This window comes from Colobus angolensis, unplaced genomic scaffold (genome assembly GCF_000951035.1).
Source record: "Colobus angolensis palliatus isolate OR3802 unplaced genomic scaffold, Cang.pa_1.0 Scaffold215, whole genome shotgun sequence".
In the NCBI taxonomy this organism is placed as follows: Eukaryota; Metazoa; Chordata; class Mammalia; order Primates; family Cercopithecidae; genus Colobus; species Colobus angolensis.
Window position 1 is genome coordinate 3,860,678 of NW_012115322.1, and position 24,665 is coordinate 3,885,342.

A 24,665-nucleotide genomic window follows, 5' to 3' on the forward strand; every position below is an offset into this window, starting at 1 on the left:
AGAGAGAGATGAAAGAGATTATGCACAGAGTATTATAATTATATATCTCTTTCCTTCACTACACTATAAACTTTATTTTTTTATTTCCAACTCTTATTCTAGGTTCAGGGGTACATGTGCAGCATGTGCAGATTTGTTATACAGGTAGACGTGTGCCGTGGCAGTCTGCAGCACAGATCATCCATTCATACAGGTATTAAGCCCAGTATCCATATTCTTCCGATTCTCTCCCTCCTCCCACCCCCCCAACCTCCGACAGGAATCCAGCAGCACATCAAAAAGCTAATCCACCACGAACTCATAGGCTTCATCCCTAGGATGCAAGGTTGGTTCAATATACACAAATCAACTAATGCGATTCATCACATAAACAGAACTAAAGACAAAAACCACGTGGTTATCTCAATAGATGCAGAAAAGGCCTTTGATAAAATTCAACATCCTTCATGTTAAAAACTCTCAATAAACTAGGCATTAAAGGACCTTACCTCAAAATAATAAGAGCCGTATATGACAAACCCACAGCCAATATCATACTGAATGGGCAAAAGCTGAAAGCATTCTCCTTGAAAACTAGCACAAGACAAGGATGCCCTCTCTCACCACTCCTATTTAACATAGTATTGGAAGCTCTGGCCAGGGCAATCGGGCAAGAGAAAGAAATAAAGTGTATTCAAATAGGAAGGGAGGACGTCAAACTATCTTTGTTGGCAGATGACATGATGCTTTTTCTAGAAAACATTGTCTCAGCCCAAAAGCTTCTTAAGCTGATAAGCAACTTCAGCAAATTCTCAGGATACAAAATCAATGTGCAAATTAGAAGCATTCCTTTACACCAAGCTGAGAGACAAATCATGAATGAACTCCCGTTCACAATTGCTACAACAAGAATAAAATATCTAGGAATACAGCTAATAATGGAAGTGAAGGACCTCTTCAAGGAGAACTATAAACCACTGCTCAAAGAAATCAGAGACGACACAAACAAATGGAAAAACATTCCACGGTCATGGGTAGGAGGCATGAATATCGTGAAAATGGCCATACTGCCCAAAGCAATTTATAGATTCAATGCTATTCCCATTAAACTACCATTGACATTCTTCACAGAATGAGCCTATAAGGTTTTTGAAAGCAGGAACCATGTCTTGTAAATTGAGTACTAGACATGACACTGAACATTCACAAATAAACAAATCTCTGAATCAATAAATAAAGGTGCAGATTAATGTGCAGATAAGTAGCTGGTTTGTAAGCAAACAGAAAAAAAAGGAAGTGATTAGTTAGGTCCAGAATGTGTATCATAATGTAAAGTCAAGCCGAACAAATCTCCCTTCTTTTGTGACATGGTTACAAGATATTACATCAGTAGAATTCCATACACAACCTAGATTTTGGCAAAGCAATAAATAGAATATTCTATCCTTAGGGAAATGATAGCAAATTATGAGCTGCCAAATAATTTTTTTTAATAGATGAGTCTCAACACTAATGTGTTAATAGTATCCTGTGGAACTCTGTCATTTATTGTAGTTAACATTTTTATCAATTACTTGAATAAAGATAAGACATTTTATCAAACTTACGGATGGCACAAAGCCAGGAATAGCAGGTACTATGTTTCATAGCAGAATCAAGATGCAAAAAAAAAAAGGCCTGACAGACTAAAGCATCAAGCTGAAATCAACAAGATGTTAAAGATAAACTTATGGTTCAAATAATCAACAGCACAGGCAAAGAGTAACCAAGACCTTGCTAGTTAGCAATTAATCTATATGAATTATAAGTAATTACAAACACCATGTCTTTAAAAAAAAAAAAACACAGTAATAGTACTGCTGCTTAAAGAAACTAATGCACAATGGAACCTCATCCTGAATCAAACAAAATTCTTCTTCACAATTGTATTAGGGTTTTCCAGAGAAATTCAACCCATAGAATATATATATATATATTTTAAAAGATACCGGTTCATGATATTAGAAAGGCCAAAAAGCCCCATCTGCAAACTGGAAACCCAGGAAAGCTGGTGGTATAGTTTGGAGCCTGGAGAGCTGGGATCTAATGGTGCTGATTCCAGTCAGAGTCTGAAGGCCTGAGAACCAGGAGCACTGAAGGCAGAAGATCCATGTCTCAGCTCAAGCAGTCAGGCAGAGAGAGATAATTCAATCCTCCTCTGCCTTTTCGTTCTGTTCAGGCCCTTAATGGATTAGACAGTACCCATCTACATAGAGGAGGGCCATCTACCAATTAAAGTTTAGCTCTTCTCTTCTAGAAACATCCTCACAGACACACCCAGAAATAATGTTTTACTAGCTATCTAGGCATCCCAGACCTTCATGATGAGTGTGATCACCACTGGAATATTACATCCAGTTCTGATTAGGAGGTTCACAGAACAGATGTCCTGGTTGGACCACTGAACAAGGCACAATCACATGCTGTATCAACTCTGACCTGAAATCACCTCTCCAAGAAGAGCTTTGCCCTTACAAATCCACGCATGTGGTCAGGTAGGTTTTGAAGCCCATGATGACTGGTCTGAAGGAGAAGATCCTGCTGCTGATACCTTAATGGAAGGAGGGTGATATGGTTTGGCTGTATCCCCACCCAAATTTCATCTTGAATTGTAGTTTCCATAATCCTCACGACATGGGAGAGACCCAGTAGAAGGTAACTGAATCATTGGGGTGGCTATCCCCATGCTGCTATTCTTGTGATACTGAATGAATTCTCACAAGGTCTAACAATTTTATAAGGGGCTTCTCCCTCTTTTGCTTCCTGCCGCCACGTGAAGAAGGACATGTTTGCTTCCCCTTCTGCCATGATTGTAAGTTTTCTGAGGCCTCCCCAGCCATGCTGAACTATAAGTCAATTAAACCTCTTTCCTTCATAAATTACCCAGTCTCAGTATATCTTTGTTAGCAGCATGCGAACAAACTAATACAGAAGCATATGGAAATTGAGGAGGAAATGAGCCAAAAGGGCAGAGGGTAGAAACCAGGGGCCTGGGAGCCATAAAGCAGGCTGCTTGAATTGAAGACATGCAATTCAGGATGGAGGGGAATCACAATGCCTTGGGCTCTCACATAGATCACCAGTTTTTATTGTAGATTCTGGGAAAGAAACCACAGAGCAAATTTCAGTAGTAGAGTGTTTTCTCCCTAAACCAACACATCTTCAGCAGCATAGTGCCAATGTTCTTACATCTTTAAATAGTGGAGAAGAGCATTGAGAAAATATTTTTCTTATTCAAAACTTTTCTCTGCCATCCATATGTTATTGTAAACACGTGGCATTTCTTGAGTCCTCCTTTCCATATACTCCTTTCCTCTCCACCCATCCCACTCACAGATATAAGGTAACAACAAGAAAATAGGCTGGGGATACAGGATCAAAAAAAAAAAAAATCAGACTTCAAAAAAAAGCTCTCACATAAGGAATGAGAAAAACAGAATTCCTATCCTTGAGTTATAAACACTGAAAGGGAAGGGGAATTTTGTAGACCCAGAAAGTGATGAAATGAGGAGAAAGACATCAAGTTTACCCAAAAGGTAATAAAATATTTTATTTGTTTTTTGATTATGAAAAAGAAAATAAATCATTAAAATGACTGTCAGAATGCCTCAAGGACAAGGGCATAGAATAGGACTTGGTTATAAATGCTGTGGAGAGTAATAAAAGACTTGGTGTTGTTTCCTTAGCATTTGCCTGGGCTGAGACTTCCTATTTCAACACAGGAATCACAGGCAATGGTAAAGTCAATCCGCTCCTGGGCACACATTATTGCCTTTCCATTCAGGCCTTATCCGAGAGTGCCAGAGTGGCTGCTCCCACCTGCAACCAGGTCCTATCTCACACTGATCCAACAGGACATGCTGGCAAACTGCCAGGGCTTCAGGATCACCATTTGTTTTATTTTCACAGCTACTAATTATTTCATATATGCCTGCTTATAAAACATTTATTTTTCTTAGTTCTCGGGATTCAAGATGAAGAAGACAAGGTTCCTGCCCCAAGGAGCTCTGTCTAAAGTCTAAAGGGCCTTGGATTAATTCTGATGTTGTTTAATGATGTATCTCAAGTGCCTGAAGACAGAGAAAGGTGATAGGATAGCTCTTATAACAGTGACTGTTGGTTTTATTTAAACCTGGGAAGGATTAGTTGAGAATTTGTAGAAAAAAGGTAGGATTTTCTATTAACCCACAAACTTATATTCAGCACTCTGCCTTGAGTATTTTCTTTTGATTTTCTACATGCCAGGTTCTCCCATAAACCATGATGTTTCAAAATACAGCCCCTACTCAAAGCTATGTGTCTCTAGATCTGTAATAAATATAAATATTAAGACTTTTGAAATAAAGTGAACCTTGAAATGAACTGAACACACATGGCTATCAATATGATTTCTGTAACTACCCATACAACCAAATTCAATCCAGGACAATGCAGTCTCACATTTGTCTCCCAAATCAGGCACAACAGGACCTAAGAATAGAACAGAGAACAGTGATATGATAGAAGACAGATGGTATTTGTAAAATGGAAATGACTCCAGCTGCCTTTCAATACTCCTCATCTATGATGGCACATGTCAAGTGTGAATGCCCTCTCAGCACTGTCACAAGAACAAGGCCTGAAAAAAGGTTTACTAAAATCCCTCATGAATACTGAGTTGCTAACATGCAACACGACTATGAAATCACAAGCAAGAGGTATAGGCAAATAGCTATCCATTTTCATAGCTGTATCTTTGCCCTTGTGACCAACCAGACTAGCTGTATCATCTGGTCACTCATATAATCACTCTGTACTGACCATTAAGATGTCCACTTTTGGCAATACTGACCAATACAATTTCTCAAATAGAGACATGGCTGAAGACCTGGGCCTATGAAATATCTTTTTAGAAGGAGCCACAGCTTGCATGTCCAAGGCACATTTATATAATTCACATTACTAAATAGAAACCATGGCCCTAGACTCCCATTGCCTGGAGATTTTTATTCAGTGGAAACCAAAATGCACCAGCCTGGATGACTCAGGGGGAGTGGTAATGATGGGATGAGTAATCATTCTCTTGAAGTTGCTAGTTAGGATAAGAACAGTTGTTCATTACCTGACGGGACAGGTTTCTCAGGCTGGCAGGGAACAGAACAAATAAATCAATGTCGCTTTCCTCCCTAACATCTTAAAACCCTGTATTTAAAGTCTGCATTTCAGCTCACAACTCAAGGAAAACAATCCCCAGAACTATCTATTTGGCCTCTGGTGATAACAGGGATCGACTGAAGATAGGTGAAAAATGGAAGAGAAGAGATGTGTAACTTCAGTTTCAGGAGAGAAATCCTATGGGAACACTAGCTGGTTGTCTCTCTTAGGTCACTCCCTTGGTTATTTTAGGAATCCCTTGTATACAACTAATGCAATGTCTTTTTGAAACAAGCCAAACACACATGTTGACAAGGAACAGTAAAAGCCTCTAAAATGGCAGTCCAGTTTAAAGACTTGACAATTGAGAACCTTATCCCCTTCAAGGTCATGCTCCAATCAGACTTTCAGAGTACCACTTCCTCCTGTTTGGTCAATCAGGACTACCAATGCCTGCTAGCTTTGCTTTTTAGTAGGTTTGGTTAATTAACATGAGTTTGCCTTTGATTTTTGCTAACATTGCCTGTTTTGGGGAATCAGTGGTGCCCAGGAGAAGGACATGAGTGTGATGTGTGTGTTGAAGATGGACAGGTGAGAGACAGCTGGGTCTCTCACCTAGACCCCCAAGAGCAGGTCCATGAATGAATTAGGGTATTTCCTAATTAATCTGAATTAATCATTTCCTAATTAATTTGAATCTCCTTACCATTTCCACACTGCATTACTCTAATTTACCCTCTTTGAGGGGATATGTTAAAATACAGTTTAATTACAAATGAAGCACTATTTAAGAACCTATAGGAAATACACTGATTTAATAGATGACAAGTAACTGTCTACATAATTGTTGCCCATGAGAGTTTTGTTAGATAATACCTAAATAGGCTCATACCATGTGTGATTTTGGCAACAATCTGTTTGGGTACCCTGCTAAGGCCCCAAAGTAAACCTAAAAAGACTTGACCACCCGCTTCATCAAAGCATACCTGAGGCTTAATGCAAAAGAGAAGTTAGGCCCCTATGATCAGAGTGTGTGCTGCAGGTTACATTATTGTCCAAACACATTCATTCATCGTCTATCTGGCAGTTGCACAGATCTGCCATCTAGGAGTAACAACCTTTACTCTTTTTCTTCTAGCAAGGACCTACATTCAGAGACCAGGCATGGGGAGACACAGCTGATAGCAGACAGAACTCAATATTCACAGTTTAAATATGGAAATGACTATGGTGAGAACAGGGAAATCATGCATGGGCTTGCCATGTTGAGACACAGAAGAGGTTTTCATCTCCATTCTAGAAAGACTTCCTGAGGATAAAATTTCAAGGGCAGCTTAAGGTTAAATTTGGAATGCAATGCTTTGGTTGGATTGTTGATAACAAGCTTTAAAGAAGGTGCCACTGAGGATTATGAGAACGTTGCTAAAGTGGCTGCTGCTGTGGACTGGAATCTGATGGGTGCATGTGCAAATGTGTAAAGATGCCTTTAGCCATTCAAAGCACCATCCCCAGCTCGTCTTCCTCGCCAAGAGTCAGCCTAGAGCAAGGTTCTTTTTTTTTTTCTTTTTTGAGACAGAGTCTCACTCTGTTGTCCAGGCTACAGTGCAGTGGTGCGATCTCTTGGCTCACTGCAAACTCCGCCTCCCCGGTTCAAGCGACTCTCCTTCCTCAGCCTCCTGAGTAGCTGAGACTACAGGCAAATGCCCCTGCACCTGACTAATTTTTGTATTTTTTTGTAGAGATGGGGTTTCGCCATGTTTGCCACGCTGGTCTTGAACTCCTGACCTCAAGTGACCCACCTGCCTAGGCCTCCCAAAGATTACAGGCATGACCCACCACACCTGGCCCAAAGTTCATTTTTAAAAAAACAAAAAACAAACATAAAAAAACCTCTTTCTATGTTTATTATTGTTAAGCAATCATCATCACTGCAAAGAAAAAAAATCAAAAGAAGGGGCTCCCACAGAGTTTCAAGTATTGTCATTCCTGCAACACTGGTCATAAAACCAACAAGAAAGGGGAGCAATTAAACCCAGAAATCCTAGGGTAAGTCAAAATTGCAGTGATTTAAAGGAATTGCCAGATCTGAAACATCCTCTATGGGGACAAGGTGAATAAAACCTCCCTTTCAGGAAGCACGATGACTTACTCATGCATGTGAGGACCCTGTGGTAAACCACAATTTTCTGAGCCCACTAAATCATGCCTGCTCCCCCACTGTCCCAGAAGACCCAGCTGTCTCTCATCTATACCTCACCATACACATACCACGCTCACATCCTTCTCCTGGGCACCACTAGTGCCCCAAAATAGGCAATGTTAGCAAAAGCCAAAGGCAAACTCATGTTAATCAAGCAAACCTCCTGAAAAGCAAAGCTGCAGGCTTTGGTAGTCCTGATTGACCAAGCAGGAGGCAGCAAAAAGGACACTGGTAGGTTTGCCAGATATATCACAGAAAGCAATTAAGTTTATGACAGGGTAAAAACAGCTCCAAAGCCCTCTGAAACAAAAGACGCTTCCTGCCTGTGGTCTGTTCTGGGCCATTCTGTCATAATGGCAGGCTGAGCTATTCAGCTGCAGCAGCCAACAGTAAAACACTGTTTGGAGAGAGAACCATCCCAATCTCTACTGCAGAGACCTGCCTGACAGGTTCTCATTTCTACGCTAGGGGATAAACTGTCCCAGCTGGTTTGAATAAGAAAAGAGGAAAGTGAGCATCCACAAGAGAAAAAAAAAAATTACTTGATGCAGGAGAAGGTTGTAAACTCTTCAAGATTAGTTGAAGGAAAAGATTATGAAGGTAACAGAGTTTCCACTGGTATGGGGAAAATATCCCTAGGATGTCATGGTTGACAAGCAAGAAAGCTGTCCTTCTCAGGAGTTTTTAGTGTGGGAAGGTGAGCAATGATGGGAGGGGTGGGGCAGTCTGCAGCCTGGGTCTCCCTAGTCCCCAACCTGTGATCTCTCCTCTCTGGTGGGGCCATGCATGTCCAGATTGCCCATTTTCCAGGTCAGATTCTAGCTGGAGTTCACATTAGGGTGAACATGCAAGTTCTCACAAGTGCAAAGTTGTAGCAAACACTCTCGGTAGCAATGGAACAGGCATTGATGCCAACCTGAGCCCACATAAGACGATGAGGGTGTCAGGAGGAGGCCAGTTGTAGAGTCAAGAGACAAGTACGGGATTTAAGGGAGATAAGATGCTAGACAGCCAGAGCGACTTCCCTTAAGTCTTAGATTGGCAGTCTGTCCCTCACTCCAGAGTTAAATGGAGAGTGAGATACGGCCATCCTGGAGACGCAAAGTGTAGTTCTGGCTCCTAAATGTGTTCTATGACCCTCAAACAGAAAGGGTCCCTAATTTATAGATGAGAAAACTGAGGCACAGAGAGGTTAAGTAACTTCTCATTGTAACTCATGTTGGTACTATGAGCCACTTTATTCATGGCTGCAAGGATGACCTCAAAAATGTCAGCAAAATTTGTCATTTTTCTTAGATAAACTACCTGTTCTACCTGGACACTGGACTGAATTTAGTTCAACAAACCGTAAATTAAAAAGGCTATCAACCCACCCTTTCCTTGGGATAGTCCTTAAACAAAAAGCTAAACAAACACAACATTCTTTTCTTTGGGGCTCTTTCGGATTACTTGAAGCCAAAAAATAAGAGGCTATCTGAAATGTTATAGAGGGCGTTATTAAATATCCTCATTCTTCAAATGCCTGTCAACCAAAGAGAAGAATAAGAACCCTCTACCCCCACCCCTATCCCCAGGAAATACCGTTGGGCTCAGGAGAATTACTCTGTGTTCCATGGGATAATGAGTGCCTTTATTACATCTAATTAGGGTCTCCTAAAATGTGACATAACCATTTTTGGTCACTTGGGTGTACCCAGAAAGGCCTAGCAACCATCTCTAAATAGCCAATCCCCCTGTCTCTAGAAAAACCACACAGTCCAAGAAAGAACTCTGCTAAGAGTCAGGAAGATGTAATTTCCATTAACTCAAGAAGCATTAGGTTAACATGCAGACTCTGAAGCCTGACCTCCTGAGGTGGAATCCCAGGTCTACCACTTAGCTGCATGACTTTGAGGGAAGTTACTTAACCTCTCTGTGCCTCAGTTTCCTCACCTATAAGTTAGGGATAAAAATCATACCTATTCGTAAGATTTTGTAATGACCAAATGAGTTATGATATGTAAAGGACTTCAAATAGTGCTGGGCATACAGTAAAAACAATATTAGTGCCTGCTTGTGTTGTTATTAACTTTATTATATTCTTAGGTACATTACCGAAGACCTCCACTTTCCAGACTTCTCTCAGATGGGCTGACAAGACCATCCCTATTCCAGGATTTTTAAAAGACAAAATAAAATAATTTTAAAATAAAGTAATTTCAGATTGCTTTTATAACAAAGTTAAGAGTCTGCAATAAATTTAAAATGGCCATGAATTCTTTGCAGCTACTCCAAGTTAGAGGTGGAGTCTATTTCCAATCCCCTCCCCTTGAATCTGGGCTGGCCCTGTAGCTTTCTTTGACCAACAGAATGTGGCAGAAGAGAGGCTATGTAATTTCTGAGTTTAACTTACAGTTTTTGCTCTTGTCCTCTCGCCAGAAAGTCTGTCATGTGAAGGAGGCTGAGCTAGCCTATTGGAGACGATGTGGCAGAAATGAGTCATCCCAGCTGAGATCCCCTTGATCACCTAGCTCCCAGGTACCAGGTGAGCACAGGGGTATGAGTGACCCCAGGTGAAACTAACAGAAGAACCACCCAGCTGAACCCAAATGGAAATGTTAGTAAAAGTGCCCAAATTGCTGACCCACAGAATCATGAACAAATTAAACAGTTGTTGTTTTAAGCCACTATGTTTGAGGTGGTTTGTTATGCAATAAATAATTGATGCAGAGCCCTCACTGATACAAATAAGGCTTTATTATCAATAGCATTTCAAACACACACACACAAAACCAGGTCACTTGGTTATTTGCCAGCAGGTTTACCAACCATCACATGGTGCTTCCAAGCTCTTATCTCACTGACCTAGGGCCAGTGAGGCAGCACATTCACTTGGAAAAAGCTAAGACCAATTAGTGATCAAATTTGGGAAGATGGAGGCAAGCTTTCAGCACCAAGGTAGGGTGCCAAGTTAGATCCTTGTAGAGGGATATCGTGGGAATACAGGATTTTGTTTGTTCCTTTTAGTCTGCAAAAGAATACAAAGCCAGAAATGCCTGAATTTGGCTTCCTTAGAAGCAGTGTTATTCCCGCGTCTTGGATATGGCACAACAGTGTGGGTAGATACCTTCGTGGCATGAGTCAGAAAATTCAAGGTCAGCATCACCAAGGGAGAATCAGGGGAGCCAGTCAGAACTAATTGTGTCATTTCCGTGGTCCAGATATGCGGCTCCAAGAATGCAGGAAGCCCTGAATGCCTTCATTTTATTCTACTGGTCAAAACAAGTGAAGGACTTCAGGATATGCCACTCCAAAACAGGCTGTATTAGTATGATTATTTTGAGCTGAAGGCATTTGAAAAACAGCAAATGCAGAGAGAGGCTTTCTCTGAGCTCCCCTTATCTGCCTAAAGACAGACAGACACTCTAAAAGAAACTAGGTTGTCATCAATTCCCTCTACAGAAGTTTCATCAACCAGGGGAGATTAACTCTTATCACAGGTCAGGAGACTAGAACACACACCCCACCCAGACAAATTCTGTCACAAACTACCATATCTCCCATCTATTCTTCTGAGGGCCTATTCATCTTCCCAAAAAATCATTTACTCTTCCCTTAGTTGCCTACATCCCTCCTCCCCTCTCTCCTGCAAAGAGAATATATGAGCTCCTAAATCTGACTGTATCTTTGGATATTGACGTTTTTTTCCCTATGATGCACTCATGCATATAATAAATCTGCATACCTTTTCTCCTGGTAATCTGCCTGTTGTCAGTTTATTTCATAGACCCAGTTGTCGACCCCACAGGTTAGAGTGAAAGTCTTCCCTTTCCAACACAAGAGAATGATTACATTCTAAGCTTTGATTTTACTGTGACCTAAGCAAAAGGTTACTTCACTCCAGGGCACAGGGGTAAAAATAGCAAGTTCCATAAATCAATGTTCCCTCACCTGTAACATGAGGGAAGAACTGACACCCAAGTTTATAGGGAAATTACTCTGAAATATGTGATGAGAGGCTCTGGAAGCTTAAGTCTCCATTTGTTATAAACAAAGCTACCACATTGAAATGAAAACAATTTTACTCAATTATTTGATAAGCTGGACAGCCATGGTGCTAAAGGTTCTTACACAAGCCCGGTAGACTTTGTCTGTGCATTACTTGTTTATTCATCTGTTTGTTGATTTCATACCTTGCGCTATTTTGTGGGTATGTCAGCATGGAGGAAAATGTTTGTTGAGGGTGCAGAAGCGAGAATGGTAAGAATTATATAAAAGTAAGACATCTCTCCTTCCAAGAGCTTACAGGTCTGATCATCTTGAAAAACAAAATTCCCTGCTTAAAGCATCTCAGAGTAACTCCACTCAGCCCAACCAAAATTGCTGCATCTATTGAAACTCCTCAGGTTATGAATCAAGAGAGTTCAGAAAACTCCTGACTGTGTGGAATCACAGAGCTGATGAGATGTTCACAGATGAAGATGCCATAAAATAAAGTAACTTACCCAAGAACTTGTAGCTAGCTTTGGCACAGAGCTGAATCTGGGCTCCAGGCAAGCAGGACTCCTGCCCCACCCCACAGAGACCCCTCTCAAGACGCAAGGTATTTACAATGTGAGGGGATACAGGCACCCCACAATTCCAACCCAGTTGCCCAGAAAACAGAAATTAGCTATCATATATGGTGAGCAGAAGCTCCACACTTATCATGTAGGAGCAAGTCAAGGATATAACTTCCTGTGGTGTAGACTTAAGGCTCTCTAACCACACACATTTAATAGAGTACTCAGCAGCCATTAAAATAGGCAAAAGCACAAGAAACGACTTGTGTTACATTTAAAGTTCAAAACTTAAGTACATAGAGACTATGTGAAGAAAGTCAATACAAAGGGGAAAACAGCAGCAAAATGCACTAAAGTGTTCATGACTACAAGTGGCACCTTTTAAAATTGAGTGATTTTTACTCTTAATTCTTTCTGCTGTTCTCCATAGGCCAAATATGCTTTAACGATCTTGAACTACTAAAATTCTCTTGAATTTGTTGGCTACCTTCATGCAGAAGAGATAGCTAGAGTGTCAATAGTAGGTGGTGGTCAGGGCAAAAGGGAATGTGAGCAGGGGCGAGTGTGGACATCGAGTAAAGCCCAGTCGTAAATACTCCGTGTTGGTTGGCCCCATTCGGTGCTGTTTAATTGCTTACATCCCAGTTCTGCCACTTTTTGGGTTGATTGTCTAACTTTGGGCAACTTACTAATCTCTTAGGTAAGCCTCAGTTTCCTCAACTGTAAAAGGTGGATATTAATAGACCCTTCCTTACAGGAGTGCTGTGCAGATTGAGTGACAGAATGCGTACAAAATGCTTAGGGTGTTGCCTGGTAGACAGTAAGAATGAATAAATGTTACCTGTAGTGATGGTGGTGATAGAGATGGTTAATAATAGAGTTACATCTTATCACCACAGTGGTGATGATGATGATGATGATCCTGACACTGTTTAACACTGTAACTAACAATGAATTACGTTTCCTTGCTTTGGAAAATGACCCAATGTTCCCATATGTCTTATGACTAGACCGTCATTCCTCTGATCATCATGTCCTTTGGATTTCTTACTAGCAGATTCTTAAGCTGAAGTTACAGCTCACATACCACCCAATATGCCCTGGGGAAAAGAGTGATGATAATATACAAATTCCTGCTTGTTAGCTTGGACCTTATTAGGGTCATAAAATGTTATCCATTTAGAAAGGCATCTTAGTAGATATTTTACAGAATGCTGCTTTGTACTTGAAACATATAATTATAATTAACAAACACAGGGGCTAACAATTCAATCTGCTCTTTAGGCAAGAAACAGGAACATAAACATGGCCCTGGCCAGATCAGCACATAATCTTAGACGATTTCCTTTGCATGTTTCCTCCCTCTCTTCCAGCCATCAGATGCAAAGTGGGAGGCCTGTCTGACAGGCAGAAGGCCTCTTGGCTTGTAGTTGATAGTCTTGATAGCCAAGAAGACCACTGAGACAACCAGGCCCAGTCCCCGAAGCCTCACACAGGCATTCCTTGGCATTTGCCACCTGCCCTCAGAAAAACCAGACCTCTGATTTGATGTCTTCACCTAAAAAAATGGAGTCAGGCCTGACACACTAACCTGGTCAGCCTGTGCAGTAAGCACCACATCTAAAACCAAAAGGCAAAATGCATCAAGTAAAAAGCAATCATCAATTAAACACATAACTTTCAACGTGCCCACGTCCATCTATCCTGTCTCTCTTCTTTGTTGGGGTAACACTCTCGTCCTGTTTTAGATCAGTAAATATTTTCTAAGGCTTAACATGTAAAGGTCCTATAACTACAAATGCTCAATAATTAGTGTACATGTGTTCTAAGTGTATTCAGCAATGTATTTCATTTAATGCAGACACTTTTGAACACTGCTCCACATTCCCGACGCACCCCCTATCCACCACTGAGAAGATTACTCAGAGGAAGTTCTCTTTCAATTGACCAAATTAGCTTCTGTGGTAAGCAGAGAAGTCTTTGATCTACTAACCATTCGCTGAGCATGGGGACTCCCTTTTTCGTTCATCAGAATTGTAACTTAAGCTCAAGCCAGGCTTCCAAACCGCAGGATCACAGTGAGCAGTGAGGGCTTAGAATGGGAAACCGGGCAAACTGCCAAGGAGATGGGAAAAAGACACGATCCCAGGACTTTCAGGAGTCCATTCCCAACAACCTAACCAGAGCTCCCAAATGAAAAGCCGAGGGCTGTTGTAACAGCTGCCATTCTTACCTTGAGAAAGAGAACGCGGTTGTCAGGCTCCTCTCTGGTACAGTGAAAAGGTTTGCACTCAGAGTAATCAGCCTACCAGAGATAAAAAAGATAAGGTAAGAGCCACTGCTGACGATGAGTAACGTTCTTGAACAACTGGAATGTTTTCTAACACAAGGCAGGTTTCTGGATGTTTGGAGACGTTTCAGAATAGAACAGCAATACAGTCAATTGAACAATATCAAATGCATGAAATCCCTGTAATCAAGTCAAGGTGGGGCCGTTAACATTACAGAGAGTGTGAGCTAGTGTTTTATTAACACACACCTGGGCCCCATCTAATTAAGAATGGTAATAATTGGTGAAATCATACACCTCATCACATCCCTCCACAAAAATGGCTGTTTACCAAAGAGCTGGCAGAACTTTCTATAACACCGGCATATATCAGGGTATTTGGCAGGCTGTAGCATTCACACATTCAACATATCCACAATGAAGACTCTGTGCCATTTAACCTGGTTTGGAAGACAACCCTACCAGCTGATGAAATAATGACAACATGAGTCTTGAACCCAGATGAGGAGGTGGGAGGGAACTGGAATGTTTCCCTATATGCATTCAAATGAGCAAATATAAAAGACAAAACTTATGCCCAATTTTAAGAAAAATCTATTATATATTTATACCTTTTTTTGGTAAGAGATGGGATCTCACTCTGGCCCAGGTTAGAATACAATGGTATGATCACAGCTCACTGTAGCCTCAAATTCCTAGGCTCAAGTGATCCTCCCACCTTAGCCTCTTGAGTAGTTGGGACTTCAGGCATGTACCACCACACCTGGCTACCGTTATAGTTAATTTTATGCATCAACTTGGCAAGGCTATGGTGCCCCTCTGTTTGGTCAGACATCAGTCCATGCTGCCAAGAAGATATTTTTTAGATGTGATTAGCATTTAAATCAGTTGATCTTGAATAAAGCAGATTATCTTTCATAATGTGAGTGGGCCTCACTTGATCAGTTGAGGCTTCAAAAGACTGAGGACTCCCAAGAAGAAATTTTGCCTCCAGCCTCTCTTTGGACTCAAGATTGCAACAGTAACTCTTCCTTGGATCTCCAACCTGGTAGCCTGCCGTATAAATCTCAGACTTGCCAAGCCCCAGAATTGTATGAGAAAATTCCTTAAAATAAATCCCCTTGCCCCTACTCTCTCTCTCTTTCTACACACACACACACAGACTCTCTTGGTCAGGGTTCTCTGAAGAACCCTAATTAGTACTAGTATGCCATCTAATTTCAAAAAAGAATGAGTTCATTTACAAAACATATATACTATGTAGAGAAGACAACATAAAAAGAGGCTATAAGAACACGAGAAAAAGTCCACAGAAATGTATGTTGTAAGGTGCTAAATTATTACTAGATGTGGTTCATAAATTAGGCTCTGAGCATGCTAGTAGCCAAAGCAAAGAAGAAAATAGACACACTATGGTCACCTTGAACAAAATATAAAACACCATACACATACTCCTCAAGAGTGTTAGCTTCGTATCATTGAGAAATGTCTTCCAAGATGTCACTACCTCAGGCAAATTCTTAAAGGATCCTTTATCATCCACATTTGGGGAGGAAGAGGAGAGTAATTAAGTAACAATGTCTCTAAGTATATACATTAGGGGGTCTCCTGTAATGTCTTCTTACTGCATCCCACAACATGAAATATGACACCAAAGTACAACTCACTAAAGTGATCTGGCAAGGAAAAAAAACACATAAAAATCTGATTATCTGGCTTGATCCAGGGATAAAAGTTAGAATTTCTGAAAATACTAATGAACTCCATATCCTTCGAGATATTTTCCATAAATGTTATTATTTCTTCCAATAAAAAGTTGGGTAGGAATTGGGCTATAACTGTCTGAGACTACAGTCCTGGCAACAGCCTAGAGAAGTTTTCTCTATTGCTGATTAGTGGCAAATCCATAGAAAAACTGCCCTCGGGCAGGTTTTTAAGCTCAAGTAATACGTGTCTAAGGAATGCAAAGTTTAAATCGTGTATGTTTGTATGCATATAAGTCTAAAATATGCTTTCTGCATTGGAATCAATGTTTTAAAACTTTTTATTATGGTAAAACAAGCATAATAAAAAGTTTACCATTTTAGCCATTTTTAAAGTGTCTAATTCAGTGGCATTCAGTACATTCACAATGTTGTATAACCATCACCATTATCCATTCCTATAACTTTTTCATCATCTCAAACAGAAACTTTGTATCCATTAAACACTAATTCCCCGTTTCCTCTACCCCCAGCCCCTGGTAACCTCTATTCTACCTTCTGTCTCTTCTAGTTTGTCTATTTTAGGAACATCATATAAATGGAATCATACAATATTTGTCCTTTCTTGTGTCTGGCTTATTTTACTTAACACACTGTTTTCAACTTTCATCCATCTGGTAGTATGTATCAGAATATCATTCCTTTTCAGGGCTGAATAATATTCCATTGTAAGTATATACCACATTTTGTTTACCCTGGAATCAATTTTTATATAGTTAATTCACCAAGTAACTATAGAGTACTTACATTATGAAAAGCCTTTTTAAAATATTAACTATATTCTTAAGAACTGCATATAAGAGGTAGAAGAGCTACTCCACAAGAAACCAGTTAATCATACAAATCCTAGTTTCAGAATCAGTAGTAGCAGCAAGAAAACAAAAGTCTGTTAAGTAGTTTTTCTTCCTTAAGGGTTTGGTAAATCTCCCCACCCCAATCTTAATTAATGTTCTTCATATTTAAAGCTGAAGCGAAACTACAATATCCCCTGCTATGTCTAACTCTTCATACCATGCGCCTAAAGCTTAGAATGTGTCATTTCTGACCCCCTACCCAGTGATAATGAGCTTCTGTCAAAAAGCTGATGTCAAGAAGTCAGATACTGCAGTAACCTGAAGCATTGGTTTCTATCCCTGCAGGTAAAATATCATCCAAAAGTTTTTCACTTCTAGGGTATACAAATAAGGTAACCAGCCTTCTAGTTGCAAACATGGGTCCTCAGAAGAACACAGCTCTCAGCAAGAGAATCTAATAGTTAAAAGAAAAGAAGAGAGGCTCTACTGCTGGTCTTCACTTTCAATGTGTATAGAAGAGCGGATGGCATGAAGCAGGCATGTCAATGCACACCTGAGTTCACAAAACTGGCACAGTGTGAGTTATCAAAAGATGTCCAGAGGAATTCGACAAAAAACAACTATTTTTGCACACTGGCAAGGGAACTGCAAACAAAATCAATAGACATAAAGGATTCAGGCCACTTTGTTCAGCATAAACTTCTCAGCTGGGAGGATCTGCTGTCATCCCAGATTGTTAGCACTTGGCTGAGTTGAAGTTCATTCACTACTTTTGTGTTCAGGTAGTTGGGAACATGCCATTTAAACAACAAAAGCTGTCGTAGAAAATTATAGAGAATTAAGTCTGGAATTCCTCCTGTGTGTTTTTAAAGACTGACTTCTAGAGCAACAGGTTTGTTTTTTTTTTTTTTAAGACAAAATGAATACCGTTAAGATTGTTCTTTTTAGTATATAAGTAAGCAGTCCTTTGCCTCTAAAACAGAAGACATTCCCACAGGCTGCAGAAGCTGGACCCTAACAGGCTGAAACTAGGATGCTAATACAAAAGATCTCAAGTTAGCCTAATCAGGAGCCCCCGAATAAAAAAGGCACTCAGCTCTCTGTACCAAGTAATTACTTACCCCATCTCAGGACATCAGTAATACGTATTCTGGATAGATGAGACGCACAATTTAAGTGCTAAACTTTTAACTGTGAATACCATTCCTACCCTCCAAGTGTAATTAAGTTAATTCAGGCCTTTTTGATGTACAACCACACCCCTACTCCTCCCAAAAAAGTCCCATTGGCCTGAATCCAATTGTCAAAGGTAAGAACCCCAATAAGGCAATCAATGTTTATCAGTTATGAAATTGAACTTGAACTTATAGAACGACAATTCCCTTCTGTTGTGGGCTGAATTGCGTACCCCGACCCTACCACACCAGATTAATATGTTGAGGTCCTAATCCCCAGTACCTCAGAATGTGACTGTATTTGGAGAGTTTTAAGAGGTAATTAATTTAAAATGAGGTCATATGAGTGGGCCCTAATCTAATCCAATCGGTGTCCAATAGAAATAGAGACACAGACCTACTGATGGAAGAAAATATGAAGACAGAGGGAGAAGACCAGCCACAGGCTGTGGAGACAGGCCTCAGAAAGACCCAACCTTGCTGACTTGACACCTTGATTTTGAACTTTCAGCTTCCAGAAGTATGAGAAAATAAATTTCTCTTATTTAAGCCACATCATCTGTGGTGCTTTGTTGTGGAAGCCTGAGCTAATATACCTTCTTTTCTCTTTCCCCTCCGATTGCTAGGATTCCCAGGGAAAAGTCTGGAAAGGTCACAGGGACACTCTGTGTCCTACCCAAGGACCTCACTGTCATTCATTCCCTTATCCCCAAGCAGGGTAATCTCTAAATCCAAAGAAAGTGACAAACAGGAACACCTCATAAACATCGTGAAGATCCCGACTCAGAAACAGGAGACCACTGCCTTCTCCATGCCCTCTGATCTCCATAGCATGGGACCGTTCTGCACCCTTCTCAAATGCTCTGTGCTGACTAGAGGTTCCACTGCAAACAGCATCTTTGGGATGCTGTTTTCAAAAATCGTATCCTCACTTCTCTTACCTTGACACCCAGGGCTGGCTCAGATGCCTTAATCAATCATAGTTTCCTCTCTTTCTGAAAAGAAAAGGAAGAGTAGGGGCAAAAATCCTTGCACATTACAGAAGCAAGTCCAGAGTAAGACATTATCAGCAACAAAAAGACTCCCAGTTGCCTCAAGGCTTGATTCATAAGTAATCACTTTTTCCTTCACTGGAAGAGTTTACACAGGAGAAGTGATTGACGTCCTTTGTCAGTGCTGGGAGCCAAGAACACCACAGTTAATTTCTACAGCCTCCACAGACAATGTTTGACCTATAGCATAGGTGGGCATTAGGTCCGACTCCCAATCCTATGGCTCAAAGGAGACTGCAGTGTATTCAGAGGGGGAATAAAATAAAATGGACTGCTGGGAGGCAAGTCACAGTGACAGTGGTAGAATGAGGGATCCCTTTACCTGTCCTCATGTCCTAGATCCATTACACTCCCTGGTCTTGCTCCCCAGCCTCGGGACAAAGTCGATACAAGCTGAGCGCAGTTTTACCAAGAAGTATCCACAAATGAATACAAAATTTCCTTTGTTATTAGAAGTAATGCCCTCCAGCACTCCCTGGGGCAGCAAACAAGGCCCTTGGTTCTCTCCAGGCTGCAGTGATGGGCTGGGAGTTCTCATCCAGGGCACATTGCAGCCGCAGGGCAATACTGACACTGCACCTGCCAAGTTGCAGCAGTGGAAGGAAAAGGAGAGGGCCTGATGCAATTAGCCAGGTGAATAGAGAACCTGTCAAACCATTTAGATAAGACAGTCCATGAATGCATTCAGTTCCCATGACCAGAGGGTGATTGTGCTTCTGCCGGCTGCTGATTCTGCAGGCTGCAGAGCATTTTCCTAGTAAGGAAGTGAGAAGCAAAAGGATGATTTCTCAGCCTGCAAGTTTCAGGGCTCTTGTGGTAATTCAGCATGCATCATGCCTCAAACCAAGAGGTAATTTTATTTTAAGGGATCAAGAAACATACCCTTGACACTGAGTGACTTTGTAACAGAATCTCAAACTCGATGGTAGATTTTTTTAAAAAAATCAAGTATCCAATTAATAAAAAAGAAACAAAGCTTCCATATGCAGTTCAATATTCCTTACTTCCCTTACCAACTGGTTATGTATTAGCTTTGCTAAATGGTTTTGTTTCAATTGTTGGATTGTGAGTATTTGGGAAGTCCATATGGAATCGTATTATCTTGTATCTCTTTCAGTACCTAGCATATAGCATTGGACACAAAATAGAAACTCAATAAATGCTCAATTACTGATTGCTTCTTGCTTTTGAAATAGTTTTTCCTGTAGAGAAGCAAATCTACTATACCTGCTTCATTTTTGAATAACATCACTCCACCACTCTACTCTCCCCACCCCACCCCATCCACATCACCAAATGTTGCTAACATCAGCAACAGGATCTTCTCAATGAATATCTGTCTTTTCAGTGGATCACATAAAATAACAAAGTTTAGGATGGAGCTGGTTGGTAAATTCTTGTGCTCTATGTTTAAATCTGAACATAATCTGAATCAGTTTTCTAGGTCTGCTATAACAAATTACAAAAAAAAAAAAAAAAAGAAATGGTAGCTTAAAACAACAGAAATCGATTCTTACATTTCTGAAGGGCCAGAAGGCCATAGTCAAAGATGCTAGCAGGGTTGGTTCATTCTGGAGGCTCGGAGGAAGATGTGTTCCAGCCCTCTCTCCTCCTAGTTTCTGGTAGTTCTAACAATCGTTGCCATGCTTTGGCTACGTAACTCCAATCTCTGCCTTTTCTTCACATGCCCTTCCCCTTGGGTCTGTGTGTCCCCTCATTTCTCTTAAAAGGACACCATTCATTGGACCTAGGGTCCATACTCAATCCAGGATGAGCTCATCCTGAGATTCTTAATCACATCTGCAAACATACCAGAGGTTGGGACTTGGATTTTTTTTTTGCGGGGGGGGGGGTCCCGCGGGGAGAGGAGATACAAATCCATTATAATATTCAAAACGAGAAGACATCATCTTTACCACAAAACTCCATCTTCTTCCCCATTCTCTTCATATTATTAGAATCACCATCCTCCTAGTCAGGAGCCAGGATGAATTCTTGAGTCATCTTCAAGGGCTCTCACCTTGTTGCTCCCCAATGCCAATCAATTCCATAATCCACAGTAACGAAGGACAACTGAATCAGCTGTGCCCTGCAAAAGTGATCACACCTGTCCTCTCTTTTCCATGCCTGCCATCACAATCACCCTGGCCCCAGCTGGGATCACCTGTCTTAGACCAGGTCAAGACTTTTTTTTTTTTTTCTTTTTATCACAGAATCTCGCTCTGCCGCCAGGCTGGAGTGCAGTGGCACGATCTCGGCTCACTGCAATCTCCACCTCCCAGGTTCAAGCAGTTCCCCTGCCTCAGCCTCCCAAGTAGCTGGGACTACAGGAACGTACCATCACACCTGGCTAATTTTTTTGTATTTTAGTAGAGACGGTGTTTCACCACGTTGGCCAGGATGGTCTCGATCTCTTGACCTCATGATCTGCCTTCCTCGGCCTCCCAAAGTGCTGGGATTACAGACATGAGCCACCGCATCCGGCTAAGACTTCTTCTTAACTATTCTCCCAGTTTCCTTTACTGATCATACCACATACTACTGCCTTAAACAGATCCTGACCATCCCATGACACTGTCCAAAAGCTTTCAGTGGCATTGAACCAAATAAAACCCAATCTATTTATAACCAAGCACCCAGGCCCACTAGAATGGGTCCCAAACCCCTCTCACAAGCTTATTTTCCACTGCTGTCCTCCATTTGGTCCAAGCCCTGGTCAAAACAGATGACTGGCTGTCCTTAAATAGAGCCTCCAAGTCTCGGAGGACTCTGCCTGGGATTTATTCATTAATTCAAGAAGCCCCTATCTCAACCCGTGTTCCTTGTTAATATCTTACGCAGAAAAGCCCAGCTCAAAACAACTCATCTAAAATACCCTGTTCAGCTTTTGTCAACCACACTGGATTCCTCCTTTTAAAATTTAACAGCATGCTTGACAGATGAGGGATTCTCGTTTTCTCCTCCCTTAGGGTATTTACTGCTCCATTAGGGGACTTAGTGCTTCGTTAGAGCACTTGCCATAAGTCTCATGGCAGAATATAGATGGAACTGTTACCCACTGTAATGCCTAGGTGACTTAGCTGGACCCCTACCCCACTTTTGTTGCCCAATGTTTATGCAACATAGCTAAATGCCTACTGAGCTTTAACCCTGCTTATTTTTAGGAAACAGGATGTCTGTGGTCAGAAGTTCCTTCTTAGGCAGCTTACTCAACCTCTGAAGAACCTCTAGCTTTATTATAATTCAATTTCCATACTGAATGACACTCCCACTAGTGCTAAGCCGGTTGACAATCACAATGACAATGACTGGATGAGACGAAAAAAGGACAAAATAAAGGAAACTCTTTGATTCCTAGAAAATCTTTATCCCTTTTGAAGAAAAAGCATGAATATGCCTCCCACTGTTCTTAATGCCCAGCCCCTTCATTAAGGATGCCCCATATCTGTAACTTCCAGTTCGTAGGAATCAAGAAGTTGATTTGTGAGCTACACTCCCACTTGTCCAATTCCATAGCCACTGACTAAAGTCTGTGGTGCCTGACACTCACTTTTGGTTTTGTGTGTTGGCTTCATGAAAATCAATAGGAAAGAGCCCCTTTCTGGGGTAACCAGGACCCCGGGTAACAGAACTCTGCTTTAGTTACATACATACCCCATGATCTAGCACAGGGCCTTGCATATGACATGCACTCATAAATATTTGATCAATAAAAGATATATAGAACAGGTGAATAATACAGTCCTTGCCTTTAAGGAGCTTGCATTTGGGGACCGGGGAGAATGCGATAAGCATAAAAGTGAGTAACAATGACCTATACCATAATATTCTAAGTATCATAAAAGAAATATAAATGAAATTATGTAGGGAGCACAGAAAAGAAAGCTTTTCAAAAGAAAGGAGTTTTATGAAGGAGGTAGAACTTAAAATAGATCTTGAAGGAGAAACAATATATTGATGAGCAAATGTCAGAGAGTGAGGGAAAAGAGTTAAATACAGAACCAGAAGCATCTGCAAAAAGCACAGAATGGTGAGTAGTGGAAGGCAAGGCTAGAAAGTGAGGCCAGCATCTGGAATACCACAATAAGGAATTTGAAATTTAGTCTACAGGAGATGGGAGCCACGGAAGGCTTTGGAGCACAGGTGTGATGTAGCCACATCTGCATTTTCAGATGACCATTTACACAGCATCGCAGAAACCAAGCTGGGATGTGCATCAGAATCACCTGGAGAGTTTCCAAATTGCTTAATATATACAGAAAAGTACAAATAACAATACAACACGTCTCCATTCTCCAACAGCTTGCTAACAAGACACCAAGAAGCAAGCTAACTTGTTCTATAGAATCCCTGAGGAGTTTGGCACCTAAGGACATCCATTGGCAAGAAGGCAGGGGTGAATCTTAGGGTGAAAACAAGGTGATTTTTAAAAAGTAGACAGAACAACTTAGACCTCCAGAGCATCTCCTGAGCCCTATATGGCATGGCACTGATCCTATAGAAGACTAGAGCTTCCTCCTTTGGAAAAATTTAACTAGAGGGTTCTCTGGACTTGAAAGCATCAGGCAAAATAAAGCAGTGGATAAAGTACGACACTGAGAACTGGGAGATTCAGTCCCAGTCTGAATACTGAAGCACCCCGCACCTATACAGCTGCAGAAACGCAGCCTTCTTCCTGTGTCCTCCTTCCCACCCGGCCTCCCTCCTCCAGGAGACTGGAGAATTCTTCTCTGGAGAAACTACAGGGCCCCAGAGGACACCATACATACCTATCATACAGCGCCTACAGGAGAGCCCCACCTATTCATACTGAACTTTCAGCTTAAAGACAGCCCAGGATCACCAGACACTGGAGGCAAACCTCCCACATTAAAAAGTGGGTCCAAAAATAACAAATAATACATGGACCTCAGAGACAATAAGGCATATGAAAACTATGTATTTTTTTCTCAAAAGATAAAAATATCATCTGGTTATTGTTTTATAGATGCAATATTTCTTTGTAAAAGGAATAATGAGAATAGGGTAGGACTCTTAGAAGTAAAAAGAAGTTAGAAATTTTTAAAAAATCAGTAGAAGGGTTAAAGATGATGTCAAAGAAATCTTTCAGAAAGTAGAAACATTTGTGAAGGGAAATGATAAAGGCACAGAAGATCAGTACACGAGCCAAACGAATTCTAGAAACAACCAAAGGGAAGAAAAATATAAGCTAAGAAATAATCAAATAAATATATATTTTTAATTTTCTACTACTAAAATACATGAGTCTCCAGTTTGAAAGGGCTCAGAGAAGGCCCAGAAAAATGAATGAAAAAAATACATGTACGTTATTGTGAAATTTCAGAACCAGAGAAAATTTTAAAAGTTTCAGGAGAAGAAGGGGAAAAAAATTACAAATAAATGATCACAAACCAAAATGACATCAGACTTTTCCATAGCCACATATATAGAAAAGCATGGAAAGTAACTACAAAATCTTAAAACAAACAAACAAACAACAAACTATTTCACTCTTTGTTCAACCCTTAAACTTGAGAGATAATTTTTCTGATACAGAATTAAAGATACTTTTAGATATGCAAAGGGTCAAGAATTTGACCTCCTATTAAAAGATGCCTAGGAAGAAATCAAGGGGTGTGTACCAGTAAAAAAAAAAGAGTAAGCAAATAAAGAGGATGATGGATTCAGAAAACAAGAAT

At 40.8% G+C, this 24,665-nt stretch overlaps 1 protein-coding gene across 1 annotated transcript in view; it reads right to left on the reverse strand.

Annotated features, from left to right (window-relative positions):
• The window catches only part of LYPD6B (LY6/PLAUR domain containing 6B), a 102,707-nt gene that overhangs the window by 44,539 nt on the left and 33,503 nt on the right, over positions 1-24,665 (reverse strand). Inside the window, exon 4 of the mRNA XM_011943066.1 lies at positions 14,126-14,197. The gene's annotated coding sequence lies outside the window, so the exon portion shown is untranslated. The remainder of the gene's footprint in view (positions 1-14,125; positions 14,198-24,665) is intronic.